At 37.7% G+C, this 13,578-nt stretch overlaps 1 long non-coding RNA gene across 1 annotated transcript in view; it reads left to right on the top strand.

Annotated features, from left to right (window-relative positions):
- Positions 1-4,423: 4,423 nt before the first annotated feature.
- The window catches only part of LOC128280764 (uncharacterized), a 49,517-nt gene continuing 40,362 nt past the window's right edge, over positions 4,424-13,578 (top strand). Inside the window, exon 1 of the long non-coding RNA XR_008270904.1 lies at positions 4,424-4,689. This is a non-coding gene — a long non-coding RNA (uncharacterized LOC128280764). The remainder of the gene's footprint in view (positions 4,690-13,578) is intronic.

Raw genomic sequence — 13,578 nt, forward strand, 5'->3', positions numbered from 1 at the left:
ATTTTCCCGGACTTGATGCTTTTGCCGTTCGATGAATTTGATGTTATTCTTGGGTTGGATTGGTTGACCGTGCATGATGCGGTTGTGAATTGCAAAAGCAAGACTATTGATTTGAGATGCAAACAACGAGATGATCCGAGTTGAGTCTACGAACTTGAAGGGTTGCCGGTGTAATATCATCAATGTTGGCCCGAAATATGTAAGAAAAGGGTGTGAAGCATACCTTGCGTATGTACTTGATGATAAGGAGTTAGGAATAGAACCCAAATCATCTGCGGTGGTTTGTGAATACCGGACGTTTTTCCGAAGAATTGCGGGTTTGCCACTGTTCGGAGATAGAGTTTGGCATTGAGCTTGTACAGGACCACACCGATTTCGATAGCTCCATATCGTATGGCACCAACGGAATTAAAGGAGTTGAAAGCTCGGTTGCAAGAGTTGATGGATAGAGGTTTTGCTCGCTTCGAGTTTTTCACCTTGGGGTGCACCGGTGTTGTTTGTGAAAAGAAGGGCGGAACCATGAGGTTGTGCATCGACTATCGTCGACTTAATAAAGTGACAATAAAGAACAAGTATCCGTTACCACGTATCGATGATTTGTTCGATCAAGCGAAGAACCTCGGTGTTCTCAAAAATAGATTTGAGATCGGGCTATTATCGCCATGAATCCGAGATTCGGACATACCCAAAACCGCCTTGAGCGAGATATGGTCACTACGAGTTCTTAGTGATGCCGTTTGGGCTCACTAATGCCTCGCGGTATTTATGGATTTGATGAATCGGATCTTGAGATCATATTTGGATCGGTTCGTAGTTGTGTTCATCGACGACATCTTGGTCTATTCAAGAGATGAGACCGAACATGCGAGCACCGAGATTAGTGTTGCAAATTTTACGGGATAAGCGGTTATATGCTAAGTTTAGCAAGTGTGAGTTACGGTTAAGAGGTTAGCTTCTTGGGTCACGTGGTATCTGCGACGGGTATTCGAGTCGACCCAAGCAAAATTTCAGCCATACTTAACTGGAAACCTCCAAGAAATATTACTGAGGTTCGGAGCTTTTTGGGACTTGCCGGTTACTACCGACGGTTTGTAAAAGGATTCTCGATGATAGCCACACCCATGACGAAACTGCTTCAGAAAGATGTCAAGTTTGAATGGACGGAAAAGTGTCAGAAAAGTTTTGACCAATTGAAAACTCATTTGACGGAAGCTCCAGTACTAGTACAGCCCGAATCTGGCAAAGAGTTTGTCATCTATAGTGACGCCTCCCTACTTGGGTTAGGTTGCGTATTGATGCAAGAAGGTCGAGTTGTGGCCTATCGTCGAGACAATTAAAGCCACATGAGAAAAATTATCCGACCCATGATCTCGAATTGGTCGCCATCGTATTCGCCTTAAAGATATGGCGACATTACTTATTTGGTGAGAAGTGCCATGTGTTCGGATCACAAAGTCTCAAATATTTGATGACTCAAAGAGACTTAAATCTGCGACAAAGACGTTGGCTCGGTTGTTAAAGGATTATGAGCTGGTCATTGACTATCACGGGAAAGGCTAATGTGGTTGCGGATGCCTTAAGCCGAAATCGCTTTTTTGCTTCTGACGATGAATGTACACTTGTCTATCCTACCCGACAATGTGTTAGTAGCCGAATTAAAGGCCAAACCATTGTTGACTCATCAAATTCGTGAAGCTCGAGAAAGTTGATGAGGAGTTGCGTGCAAAACGGGTGAGTGTGTTACGAACAAGGAATCGGAGTTTCAAATTGATGATGACGATTGTTTGAGGTTCGAAGTCGTTTGTGTGTTCCAAATAATTGAACTTATTTCGATAATTCGAGCGAAGCTCATTGTAGCCGAATGGCAATCCACCGGGAGTACGAAGATGTACAATGAGTTGAAGCGTCGGTTTTGGTGGCATGGTATGAAGCGAGACATCTCCGACTTTGTTGCAAGATGTTTAATATGTCAACAAGTGAAAGCGGAGCATCAAGTGCCTTGAGGTTACTTCACCGATCACGATACCCGAGTGGAAATGGGATCGAGTCACAATGGACTTTGTGTCCGGATTGCCGTTGTCGACAAGTAAGAAGGATGCAATTTGGGTTATTATTGATAGACTAACTAAGTCGGCTCACTTTATCCTCGTATGTATGGATTTTCATTGGATAAACTAGCTGAATTATGCGTTTCTCAGTTGTGAGATTACACGGGTACCGATTTACATTGTGTCGGATAGAGATCCGAGGTTCACCTCGCGATTTTGGAAGAAATTACAAGAAGCATTGGGCACCAAGTTGCATTTCAGACCGCCTTTCACCCCCAAACCGATGGTCAATCCGAGCGTATAATTCGAGATACTTGAGGATATGTTGAGATGTTGCATCCTCGAGTTCGGTGGTTCGTGGGAGCGGTACCTACCTTTGATTGAATTCGCACAACAATAGTTTTCAATCAAGTATTAAGATGGCGCTTTACGAGGCTTTGTACAGGCGTAAATGCCGTACACCATTGTTTTGGACCGAGCTCGGTGAGAACAAAATTTTGGAGTGGATTTGATTAAAGATCTTGAATGAAAGTAAAAGTAATCCGTGAAAATCGAAGATAGCCTCCGATCGTCGAAATCGTATGCGGATTTGAAGCGAAAGGACATTGAGTATCGGTGGGAGATAAAGTGTTTCTTAAAGTTTCGCCGTGGAAAAAGATACTCAGATTCTACCGTAAGGGCAAGTTGAGCCGAGATTCATTGGGCCGCATCTGAAATCTCCGAACGAGTTGGCCCGGGCGCGTATCGTTTGATCTTGCCCCCGAACTTGAAAAGATTCACAACGTCTTCCATGTTTCAATGCTTGACGCTATAGATCTGATCCGTCGCACGTAATTAGTCCATCGAGGTTGAAATTCAAGCCGATATGAGTTATGAAGAAGAACCGATTCGTATCCTAGCTCGTGAAATGAAAGAGTTGCGAAACAAAAGGGTTCCGCTAGTGAAAGTGTTATGGCTCAAACACGGATAGAAGAAGCTACTTGGGAACCCGAGAACTCTATGAAAGAGCAATATCCAAACCTATTTACGGTAAGATTTTCGGGACGAAAATTTCTAAAGTGGGGAGAGTTGTGACGCCTTAAAACGACCCTAGTCGAAATGTGGTTTCGGGACCACAAAACCAAGGCATAAAAATAATTTAATATTTATTTTATTGCCTATAATGTGTGTTAACTCATGTGTGATATTTTTATGCTTTGATTTAGAATTATAGATGTGAATTTCACTAGAAAGGACCTAGTAATAAACTTTGAAAGTATGAGGGAAATGTGTGATGACTAATTAAAGGATGCATGCAAAACAATGGACTTGCATGTCAAATTTCCCCCATAGCTAGTGGCCGCCATGACAAGGATTTATGGGCAAAAATCATGTCACGAAACATGTTTGGTAAATGGGTTATGATGGAAAGAATAAAATAAGGGTATGGAATAAACAATTAATGTTAGTAGATGAGAAACAAAAAAAAAAGTGTCCATCTTCCTCCATAGCTTGGCCGAATGTCCTAAAGGAAGAAAGAAAAATTTTGTTCATCTCTTTTCACTCTCTTGTTGGCGAAAATACTAAGGTTAAGGAAGGAGTTTTGCTTCATACTTGGTTTGGAAGAGGATTAGGAAGAGGTTGGCTAAACTTGCATCAAGATTAAGGTATGTTTGAGGTTCATGCATGTTTTTAGTTGCTAGCTTAATGTTCTTGTTAGCCCATGGTTCAAATCCTTGTTATGTCATGGGAATGAAATTCGGCCAAAGTGAATGTGGTGTTAATGCCATTGCATGTTAAATGACAAGCTTGAAAGTGATACATGTGATGGAGGATTGAAGATTCTTAGATTTTCTTTTAGCATTTTTTTTGAATGAGATACTAAGTTCTTTGTTTCACCATGACCAAATTGAAATGGTGTGGTGTTGTGGTATTCGGCCATGATATATCCATAAGTATAATTCATGCATGTTGCATGGTAAGTAAGATTTAAGCTTTGGAAATGTGTATATATTTGGATATAAGCCATTTGAGAATTCGGCCCTTGCACCTACATGAATATATGTTTGCACATGATGGATTGGTATGACATATATACTAATTCAAAGTGTATATTTGCTTGTGATGATGTGTTGATTATGAAGTAAATAAGAGATGTGCAATGAATTACGATATGTAATGTGTTAGTAGTAAAATGTATGCTGTTTTTTTGTGTGGTATTAAGTGTATATTCGCCACATGAGGGGTAATTAGTGTGCATGCATTCGGTTTGAGGCAAGCATATTGATGCCTATTCTTGGCTTAGAAAATTGGCTAAGAGGAATATTAACTAATGTGTTGAGTTCGATTTATGATTTCGTACATATGCAACTTTGATGCCTAATGTATATAAGGGCCAAGTACTTTGAACTTCACGTTGATGTTTGAATGTATTGAATTGCTTGTTGTGATGTAAAAATGTGCATGACCATTGTGTATTTGAGCTAAAGGATGGCCATATGACCATTTACACTCCTTGTCATATTCGGCCATAAGCTATCATGATGAGATTTTAATAAGTTAAATTTGTGTGAATTAGCTCAAGAGCAAAGGGGAGCTAAATCCGATAAAGGGAAGGAAAAAGTAGTTGAATAGCCGTCGAAATCGCTCGACAACATCCAAGGTAAGTCTTCGAGTGATGACCCTACTTGAATTATATCAAAATTATGCTCCTTGTTTGTGTGGCCATAGAGCCGAAATAGTAAAGGTTGATAGATATTTTGTGTTAGAGCTTTAGTAACGAAAATGAACTATGGACGTGTCTTGAATATTGATATATATGTAAGTGAACATTGGAGATATATCCGGGCTAAGACCCGAAGGCATTCGTGCGAGTTGATATATCCGGGCTAAGACCCGAAGGCATTCGTGCGAGTTGATATATCCGGGCTAAGACCAAGGCATTCGTATGCGAGTTGATATATCCGGGCTAAGACCCGAAGGCCTTTGTGCAAGTCACCAAATCCGGGTTATGACCCGAAGGCAATCGTGCGAGTCGCTATATCCGGTTAAATCCCGAAAGTATGTGATTCGGAAGTGAGCAATGTTGCTGTGAAAATTCCAGCAATGAGGTATGTTTGTATGTACTTGTACTAATTGAATTCTTACAAGTAAGTATGCGCTAAGTTGATAAACGAGCTACGGCCTTGGGCTAAGTTGTTCTTTTGTGTATGAACATAAGGGTCGGTGATGTGAAATAAGTATGAGTATGGGAATGTGAATTAGTAAAGTGGTTTAATTAGCCATGTGAATAAAATACCTTAGTCAAAGCTGATTTCATTGCTTGAGACTTACTAAGCATTAAAATGCTTACCCGTTGCTTTGGCTCTCTGTTTTATAGGTTTATTTCGTTAGCTATCGGATTCGGGATCAAAGAAGTCGAAGTCATCCACACTATCGAAGCCCCATTTTGGTACAAATTTTGGTTGAACTTTGAAATGGCATGTATAGGACCATCCTTTGTTGAAGGTCATGTACCTTCGGTTTGTGTAAACTTGGATAGCCATGCGAAAATGGCTTATATCGTTTTAGCATAGAACTATAATCGTTTGTATGTTGACCCTTATGAGGTATGGAATTATTTTGAAACGATTAGCCATTGGAATGGTTAATCATGATCACGCTTTGTGCTATGTATGTAAAAAGGGCCAATTGAATCATGGAAAGTATGAAATAGGTAAAGCCTACTAAAGGCAGATGCTGACAGCAGCAGTGACGTGGATGTGAAAAATCACTAAAAATAGTAGGAATGGTATTAAATAGCAAATAAATTATGTAAGTGTACCTTGATGAATCTACTTTCATATGGAAGAAACGAAATGGTCATATGAGTTATAAGCTAACAGATTTTAAAGTTCTTGTGAAATAGGGCCAGAACGGTTTCTGGATCCCCTGTTCCAACTTTGGAAAATCATTGTAAATTAACCAGAGATAATTAGGAGTCATTCCATATATGTGTAGATTCCTCTCTGAGTCTAGTTTCTATAGAAACAAACGGCATTAGTATTGAAGCCCTGTACAGGGAGATATCCAATTCGTAACGCACAAAGGTCAGTGTAGTCGATCCCTACAACAGGCGAGACTTTAACTAATAAACTGTACTAATTGGCTCGACCAAAATTCTAGAAAAAATATGTAGATGGACATATGAGTCTAGTTTCAGGAAAAATTTACGGAACTGATTTTCGAGTTGTAAAACTCAAGTTATGAATTTTGGAGCGACTAGTACTCAGATTGGCAGCTTGTCTGAAAATTGTCAATAAGTGGGTTGAAGTCTGTTAACACCTCGCGTTCGACTCCGGCGACGGTCTCGGGTTCGGGGTGTTACAATATTCATTTAGTTGCACCATTTAGAAGCATTCCATACCAATTTCATGCATAATCAAATTTGTTACCATAACTTCAAATTATACAATCATGACTATAGTTATCTTAAGCCATTTAGTCATCCTTTATCTTTTAGCATCTAGTCCATAATTTATCATACATTCACCAAGCAATAACATATCACATCATCAATGCATTAACACATACATGCATGAACAATTAGACATTACAACCTGATAATCAATTATGAGCCATATCATATGGCTATTACAAAATGGATCATTAACATCATAGACCTTTACAATTTGTCCAAATAGCATGACACATATCACAAAATAACCAAGTCCCTTGTACATGCCATACTCAAAATAACAATTTCACTATACCCAATATTCTTTTAATACTGTGATCGAATACTCCGACAACTTTCGATCCCCGAGCTAGCTTGGTAGAACTAAAAAGGATAGAAAGAAAAGGGGATAAGCATTAAAGCTTAGTAAGTCCACATGCAAATAATATGCAATAATAGTAAGCAATTAACATGCAAAGACATGATAACATATACATAGAGATAATTCATCATTTAAACTTTTTGACTTACTTATCATATGTGCACATATACTTTCTAATCATAAATCATTCTTTATCAAGGCATTATTCATAGGTTTAGCGTACATACCTATACTCATCATAGTATATCATATAACCATACATCTTTAACATGCCCTCCTCGGAACTTTCATCATATCCATTGCATTACCTGTTGAACACTCAGAATACTATTGGATACGCGGAAAACTTGCACATAACCACCACATATACATATGCAGCCAAAGCTACCTTATAACATATACTCACAAGCTTGCTCATAAAAGCTATCGGTCAAGGTGTAGCTATACGGGTTGCTCACACAAGCTATCAGGAATCTGACCAACTAAAGGATTGCCTAGCCATAGGCAAGACACACAAGACCATTGGCCGGAACCCAAGTACATGTATTGCATCCATAATAGACTCGGACCAACTCAACAAGCTCGGATGCTCGCATCCACAATGAACTCAGACCAATTCACCGAGCTCGGATGCATCATACATACCATGAACCCGAAGCAACTCAACGAGTTCAGATTTCTAAATTCCTAGTGACATGTCACTTGTATCCTAGACTATTCCTAAGGTTCAAACGTGATTTTCCTCACTTGCACAAGGCATACTTTGTTGTACTTGCTCGTGATGTCGTATGTAACGGCCATAATATCATTTATTCTTTCATAACAACCAATAAGCATGTAAGTCAAAATAACAATAATGTAACACCCCTTACCCGTGTTCTAAGCCGGAACAGGGTACAAGACATTACTGGAACATAATACATGCAAACGTACGTAATCATGACATAGAATATTTTTTTTAAAACATACATTTTCATGTCCTATAACATGAACATTATTAGTTAACATCAACGGGCATATACAAAATGAACTATTAAATTTTGAAGACCAACAGTTTAGGCCAATTTAATTATGACATATAACAAAAATAACCAAGTCATCTATACATGCCATAACTCCAAAATAATGTTTACAAAATACCAAAAAGTATTGATAGTGCGGATGAATCTCCGACGATCTCTGAATCCCGAGCTGGTCTAGTGACACTATAAAACAAGAGAGAGAAAAGAGAGTAAGCGTAAAGCTTAGTAAGTAAGTACGTAAGTGATATACAATTTATCAACATATTTCTCAAAATAAAACAATCATAATAGTACATAATCTCATGTTCAGGTCAAGCTATTTTCTTGAGTCACTGTCACAAAATCATTTATATCTAGAGTTATGAAACTCCAAATTTAAATCCGTTAATTTCTCCAAAACCTAGACTTATATAATTTCTTACCATAAAAATTTCAGAATTTTTAGTTTAGCCAATTAGTACAGTTTATTCATTAAAATTTTCCCTTTTTCACTGTCTAACAGTTCCGACCTCTTCTTACTAAAAATTAAATATCTCGTAGTATAGAACTCGGATAATGTTCCTGATTGTTTCTATTAAAATTAACTCATCAAGTATTCTAGAAATATAAATTATAGCCCATAATTATTTTTCTACAATATTTAAAAATTTTTCCAAATCAGAACAGGGGATCTCAAATTCATTCTGACACTGTCTCAAAAAAAATTATAATATCACATAATATAGAATTCTTTTGCTCCTCTTGTTTCTTTTATATGAAAACAGACTCATTAACCTTTAATTCCATAATTTATTTGAAATTTAATTCAAATTACATAATTTTTGGTGAATTTTCAAAGTTACACAACTACTGCTGCCCAACACTGTTTTACTACTAAAATTCACTCTTACATAATTTCACTTAATCCATTTTGTCTTATCGAAGTTCACTCAAATATCGAGCATATTGCTCAAAATTTCCTTAAACATATACCTGCACTTATTCATCATATAATCATGTTCACATGTATTTTTACTTAATCGATTTTCCCGTTGAACTCTTCGGAATAATAACTGATACTCAGTTGCCTGCACATGTTTTCACATTTGTAGCCAAAGCTATCTGGTACGCATAGTAGCCTACACTTAGTACTACAGATGCGACCAATTACCCGGTACATGTAGTAGCCTGCACTTAGTACTACACACGTGACCTAACCATATGATACACGTAGTAGCCTGCACTTAGTGCTACACACGTGATCGAAGTTATATGGTACGCATAGTAGCCTGCACTTAGTACTACACATGCGACCAATAATCCGGTACACGTAGTAGCTTTCACATTGTACTACACACGTGACCTCACAATAGATTATTTGTATCGTTTGTATTCCAAAGGCTCAACTGGGAAATTCCTCACTTTCCAACATGTTACAATTTATTCATAGTCCTTTTTCAATTTGCAATTTTCAACAAATAATTATTCTATAGGCAGCCACATTTCATATGATAACAAAATATAATAAAATAAAAAGAATCGATAAATTATTTACATACAAACTTACCTTGGTGCAAAATATAGAAATGTTACAATTTAGTCCAAAATCTTTTCTTTTCCCCGATCAAGATCGATTCTACGTCTTTCTTGATTATGGAGCTTGGAAGCTTGAAACAAACCCTAGCTATGAAAAACCCTTGAAATTTCGGCCTAATGAAGAAGATGAATAAATTTTTCCTTGATTTTTCCCTTTTTAATTCATTTATTAACTAAATGACCAAAATGCCCTTTTTACTAAACTTTCAATTTTTATCCATGTAAGCCTATTTTTGTCCAAAATCATAGAAATTGGTCACATTGCTATTTAAGGACTTATAATTAATATTCTAAAGCAATTTCATGCTAAAAGCTTCTAGAATGCAAGTTTTGCAACTTATTCAATTTAGTCCCTAATTTCGAATTGGACACTTTAGGCATAAAATTTCTTCACGAAATTTTCACACAATCATGCAACCACATCATAGACCTCAAAATAATTATAAAATAATTAGTTCTATCTCGGATTTGTAGTTTCAAAACCACTATTCTGTTGAGGCCCTAAATCGGGCTATCACAACTCTCCCCCCTTTAGGGATTTTCGTCCCCGAAAATCTTACCAGTAAAGAGGTTTGGGTACTATTTTCTCATGGCTTCCTCCGGTTCCTTGTAGCCTCTTCTACTCCGTGTCTATGCCACAATACTTTCACTAAGGCTATACTTTTATTTTTCAACTGTTTAACTTCCCGAGCCAAAATCTTTATTGGTTCCTCATCATAGGTCATATCCGGTCGAAGCTCAATCTCTGTCAGAGGAATCACATGTGAAGGATCAGAATGGTAACGTCGCAACATTGACACATGAAGCACATTATGAATCTTTTCCAACTCGGTTGGCAAAGCTAACCGATATGCCACTGGTCCAATTCTTTCAATAACCTCATACGGCCCAATGAAACGCGGATTTAACTTGCCTTTTCAGCCAAATCTTAGAATTTTCTTCCATGGAAATACTTTCAGAAACACTTTATCACCCACTTGGAACTCGATCTCTTTTCTTTTCAAATCTGCGTATGACTTTTGTCAATTTGAAGTAGCTTTCAGACAATCACGAATTACTTTCACTTTCTCTTCGGTTTCTCTAATCAAATCAACTCCGTGAATCTGTTTCTCACTAAGCTCGGTCCAATACAAAGGAGTCTGACACTTGCAACCATACAATGCTTCGTACGGTGCCATCTGTATACTCGATTGAAAACTTTTGTTATAGGCAAACTCGACCAAAGGTAGATATTTCTCCCAACTGCCCTCAAATTCTAAAACACAACATCAGAGCATATCTTCGAGTACCTGAATTACCCTTTCGGATTGACCGTCAGTTTATGGATGAAATGCGGTACTAAAATTCAATTTCGTACCCAAAGCTTCTTGCAACTTTTTCCAAAACCTCAAAGTAAATCTCGGATCTCTATCCGAAATAATAGACATAGGTACTCTGTGTAATCTCACAATTTCAGAAATATATAATTCAGCCAACTTATCAAGTGAGTAATCGGTACATACTAGTATAAAGTGAGCCAATTCTGTTAATCTATTAACCACAACCCAGACGGCATTTTTCTTTTTCGGATTCAGAGGCAAACCTGTCAAAAAATCCATCGTGATTCTATCCTATTTCCACTCGGGAACCATCATTGGTTGAAGTAAACCTGAAAGTACTTGGTGTTCAGCTTTCACTTCCTGACAAATTAAGCATCTCGATACAAACTCAGAAATATCTCTCCAATGTACTTTCTTCAAGTTGTTGTACATTTTCGTACTACCGGGATGAACTAACAAACAACCACTGTGTGCCTCATGTAAAATCTTTTGAATCAATTCAGCATCTTTCGGTACACATACTCATTCACGGAACATTAAGCAATCATCAGGTCCGATTCAAAAATCTGATTTACAACCCGATTCACACTGAGCTCGCTTGGCTTGCAATTCACTGTCATTCTTCTGAGCTTTACAAATTTGCTGAAGAAATAATGGCCTAGCCCTCAATGTAACACCCCGTACCCGAGACCGTGGCCGGAGTCGAACACGAGGTGCTAACAGACATAATATATTTATTTTCACAGTCCATTTAAAAAATTCCAGATAGCTGGCTAACTGTGTCACTGTCACCTTAAAAATCATATCTTGAGTTCCACAACTCGAAAATCAGTTTCGTGATTTTTCCCTGAAACTAGACTCATATATACATCTACAAATTGTTTTCTAGAATTTTTGGTAAGGCCAATTAGTACAGTTTATTAGTTAAATTCTCCCATGTTACAGGGATCAACTACACTGACCTTCGCGTATTACGACTTGGATATCTCCCTGTACAGGGCTTCAATACTGATGCCGTTTGTTTCTATAGAAACTAGGCTCAAATAGGAATCTATACATATATGGCATGAATCCTAATTATCTCTGGTTAATTTATAATGAATTTCCAAAGTCGGAACAGGGAATCCAGAAACCGTTCTGGCCCTGTTTGACAAAAACCTAAATATCTCTTAACATACAACTCATATGACCGTTTCGTTTCTTCCATATGAAAGTAGATTCATCAAGGTTCATTTACATAATTTATTCACTATTTAATTCCATTCCTCCTATTTTTAGTGATTTTTCACATCCACATCGCTGCTGCTGTCAGCATCTGCCTTTAAGGTAGACTTTACCTATTTCATAGTTTCCATGATTCAATTAGCCCTTTTTGCATACATAGCACAAAGTATAATCATGATTAACCATTCCAATGGCTAATTGTTTCCAAACATTTCCATACCTCTTAGTGATCAACATACAAAACGATTATAGTACTATGCTAAAAGCATTATATAAGCCATTTTCGCATGGCTATCCAAATTTACACAAAATCCATGGGTACATGACCAACAACAAAAGGGTAGTCCTATACATGCCATTTCAAAGTTCAACCAAAATTGTACCAAAAGGGGCTTTGATAGTGTGGGAGACTTGACTTCCAAAATCCCGAGTCCGATGGTGACGAGGCAAAATCTATAAACAGAGAAACAAAGAAACGGAGTAAGCAATTTATGCTTAGTAAGTTTTGAGCAAGGGATTCCATCACAACAAAAGCATAGCATTCATATAGCTAAACGGATAATTTCATATGCAAAAATTCTCAATATCATACTTACTTCACATTACCAACCCTTATGTTCATACACAAAAGATCTACTTAGCCAAAGGCCGGTAGCTCGTTTATCAACTGAGCGAATACTTATTTGTAAGGGCTCAACTAATTCAAAGCACATACGAAACATACCTCATTGTTGGGATTTCACAAGCGTATTAACTGAAATTTTTACAGCAAGTTCATTCATTCCCGAATCACGTACCTTCGGAGTTTAACCGGACATAGCTACTCGTTCAAATACCTTCGGGACATAGCCCGGTTATAGTAGCTCGCACAAATGCCTTTGGGACTTAACACGGATTTAGTAACTCGCACAAATGCCTTCGGATCTTAGTCCGGATTTAGTAACTCGCACAAATGCCTTCGGATCTTAGTCCGGATATAGCCACTCGCACAAATGCCTTCGGATCTTAGTCCGGATTTAGTCACTTAGCACAAAGCCTTCGGGACTTAGCCCGGACATCATTCGAAGAACCATGCACACATATATCAATAAATCATGACACTTCCATATTTCATTTTCATTACCAAAGCTCAACACAAGACACTTATCATATTTACAATTTCGGCTCAATAGCCACATACAAAGAGCATGATTTTGATTTACTTAAGACATAATCTAATCGAATCATAATTTAAGTTCCGTTACTCGAAAACTTACCTCGGATGTTGTCGAATGATTCCGATGGCTATTCGACCACTTTTTCCTTCCCTTTATCGGATTTAGTTCCCCTTTGCTCTTGAGCTTAATTTAACAAATAAATTGATTTAATCATTTGAGCATCGAAAGAGGAACTCAAGGTACTTAGCCCACATATATTCATTAGACATTAAAGTCACATATGTACGGAATCATGAATCAAACTCAACACATTAGTTAGTACTCTCCTTAGCGAATTTTCTAAGTCAAGATAAAGCCTTCAACATGCTTACCTATGGCGAACAACACATCAACCTATGTACTCATTCATGTCGCCGATTATGCATGTCTATGTTGAG

The sequence above is a fragment of the Gossypium arboreum genome, chromosome 1 (assembly GCF_025698485.1).
Source record: "Gossypium arboreum isolate Shixiya-1 chromosome 1, ASM2569848v2, whole genome shotgun sequence".
Classification (NCBI taxonomy): domain Eukaryota; kingdom Viridiplantae; phylum Streptophyta; class Magnoliopsida; order Malvales; family Malvaceae; genus Gossypium; species Gossypium arboreum.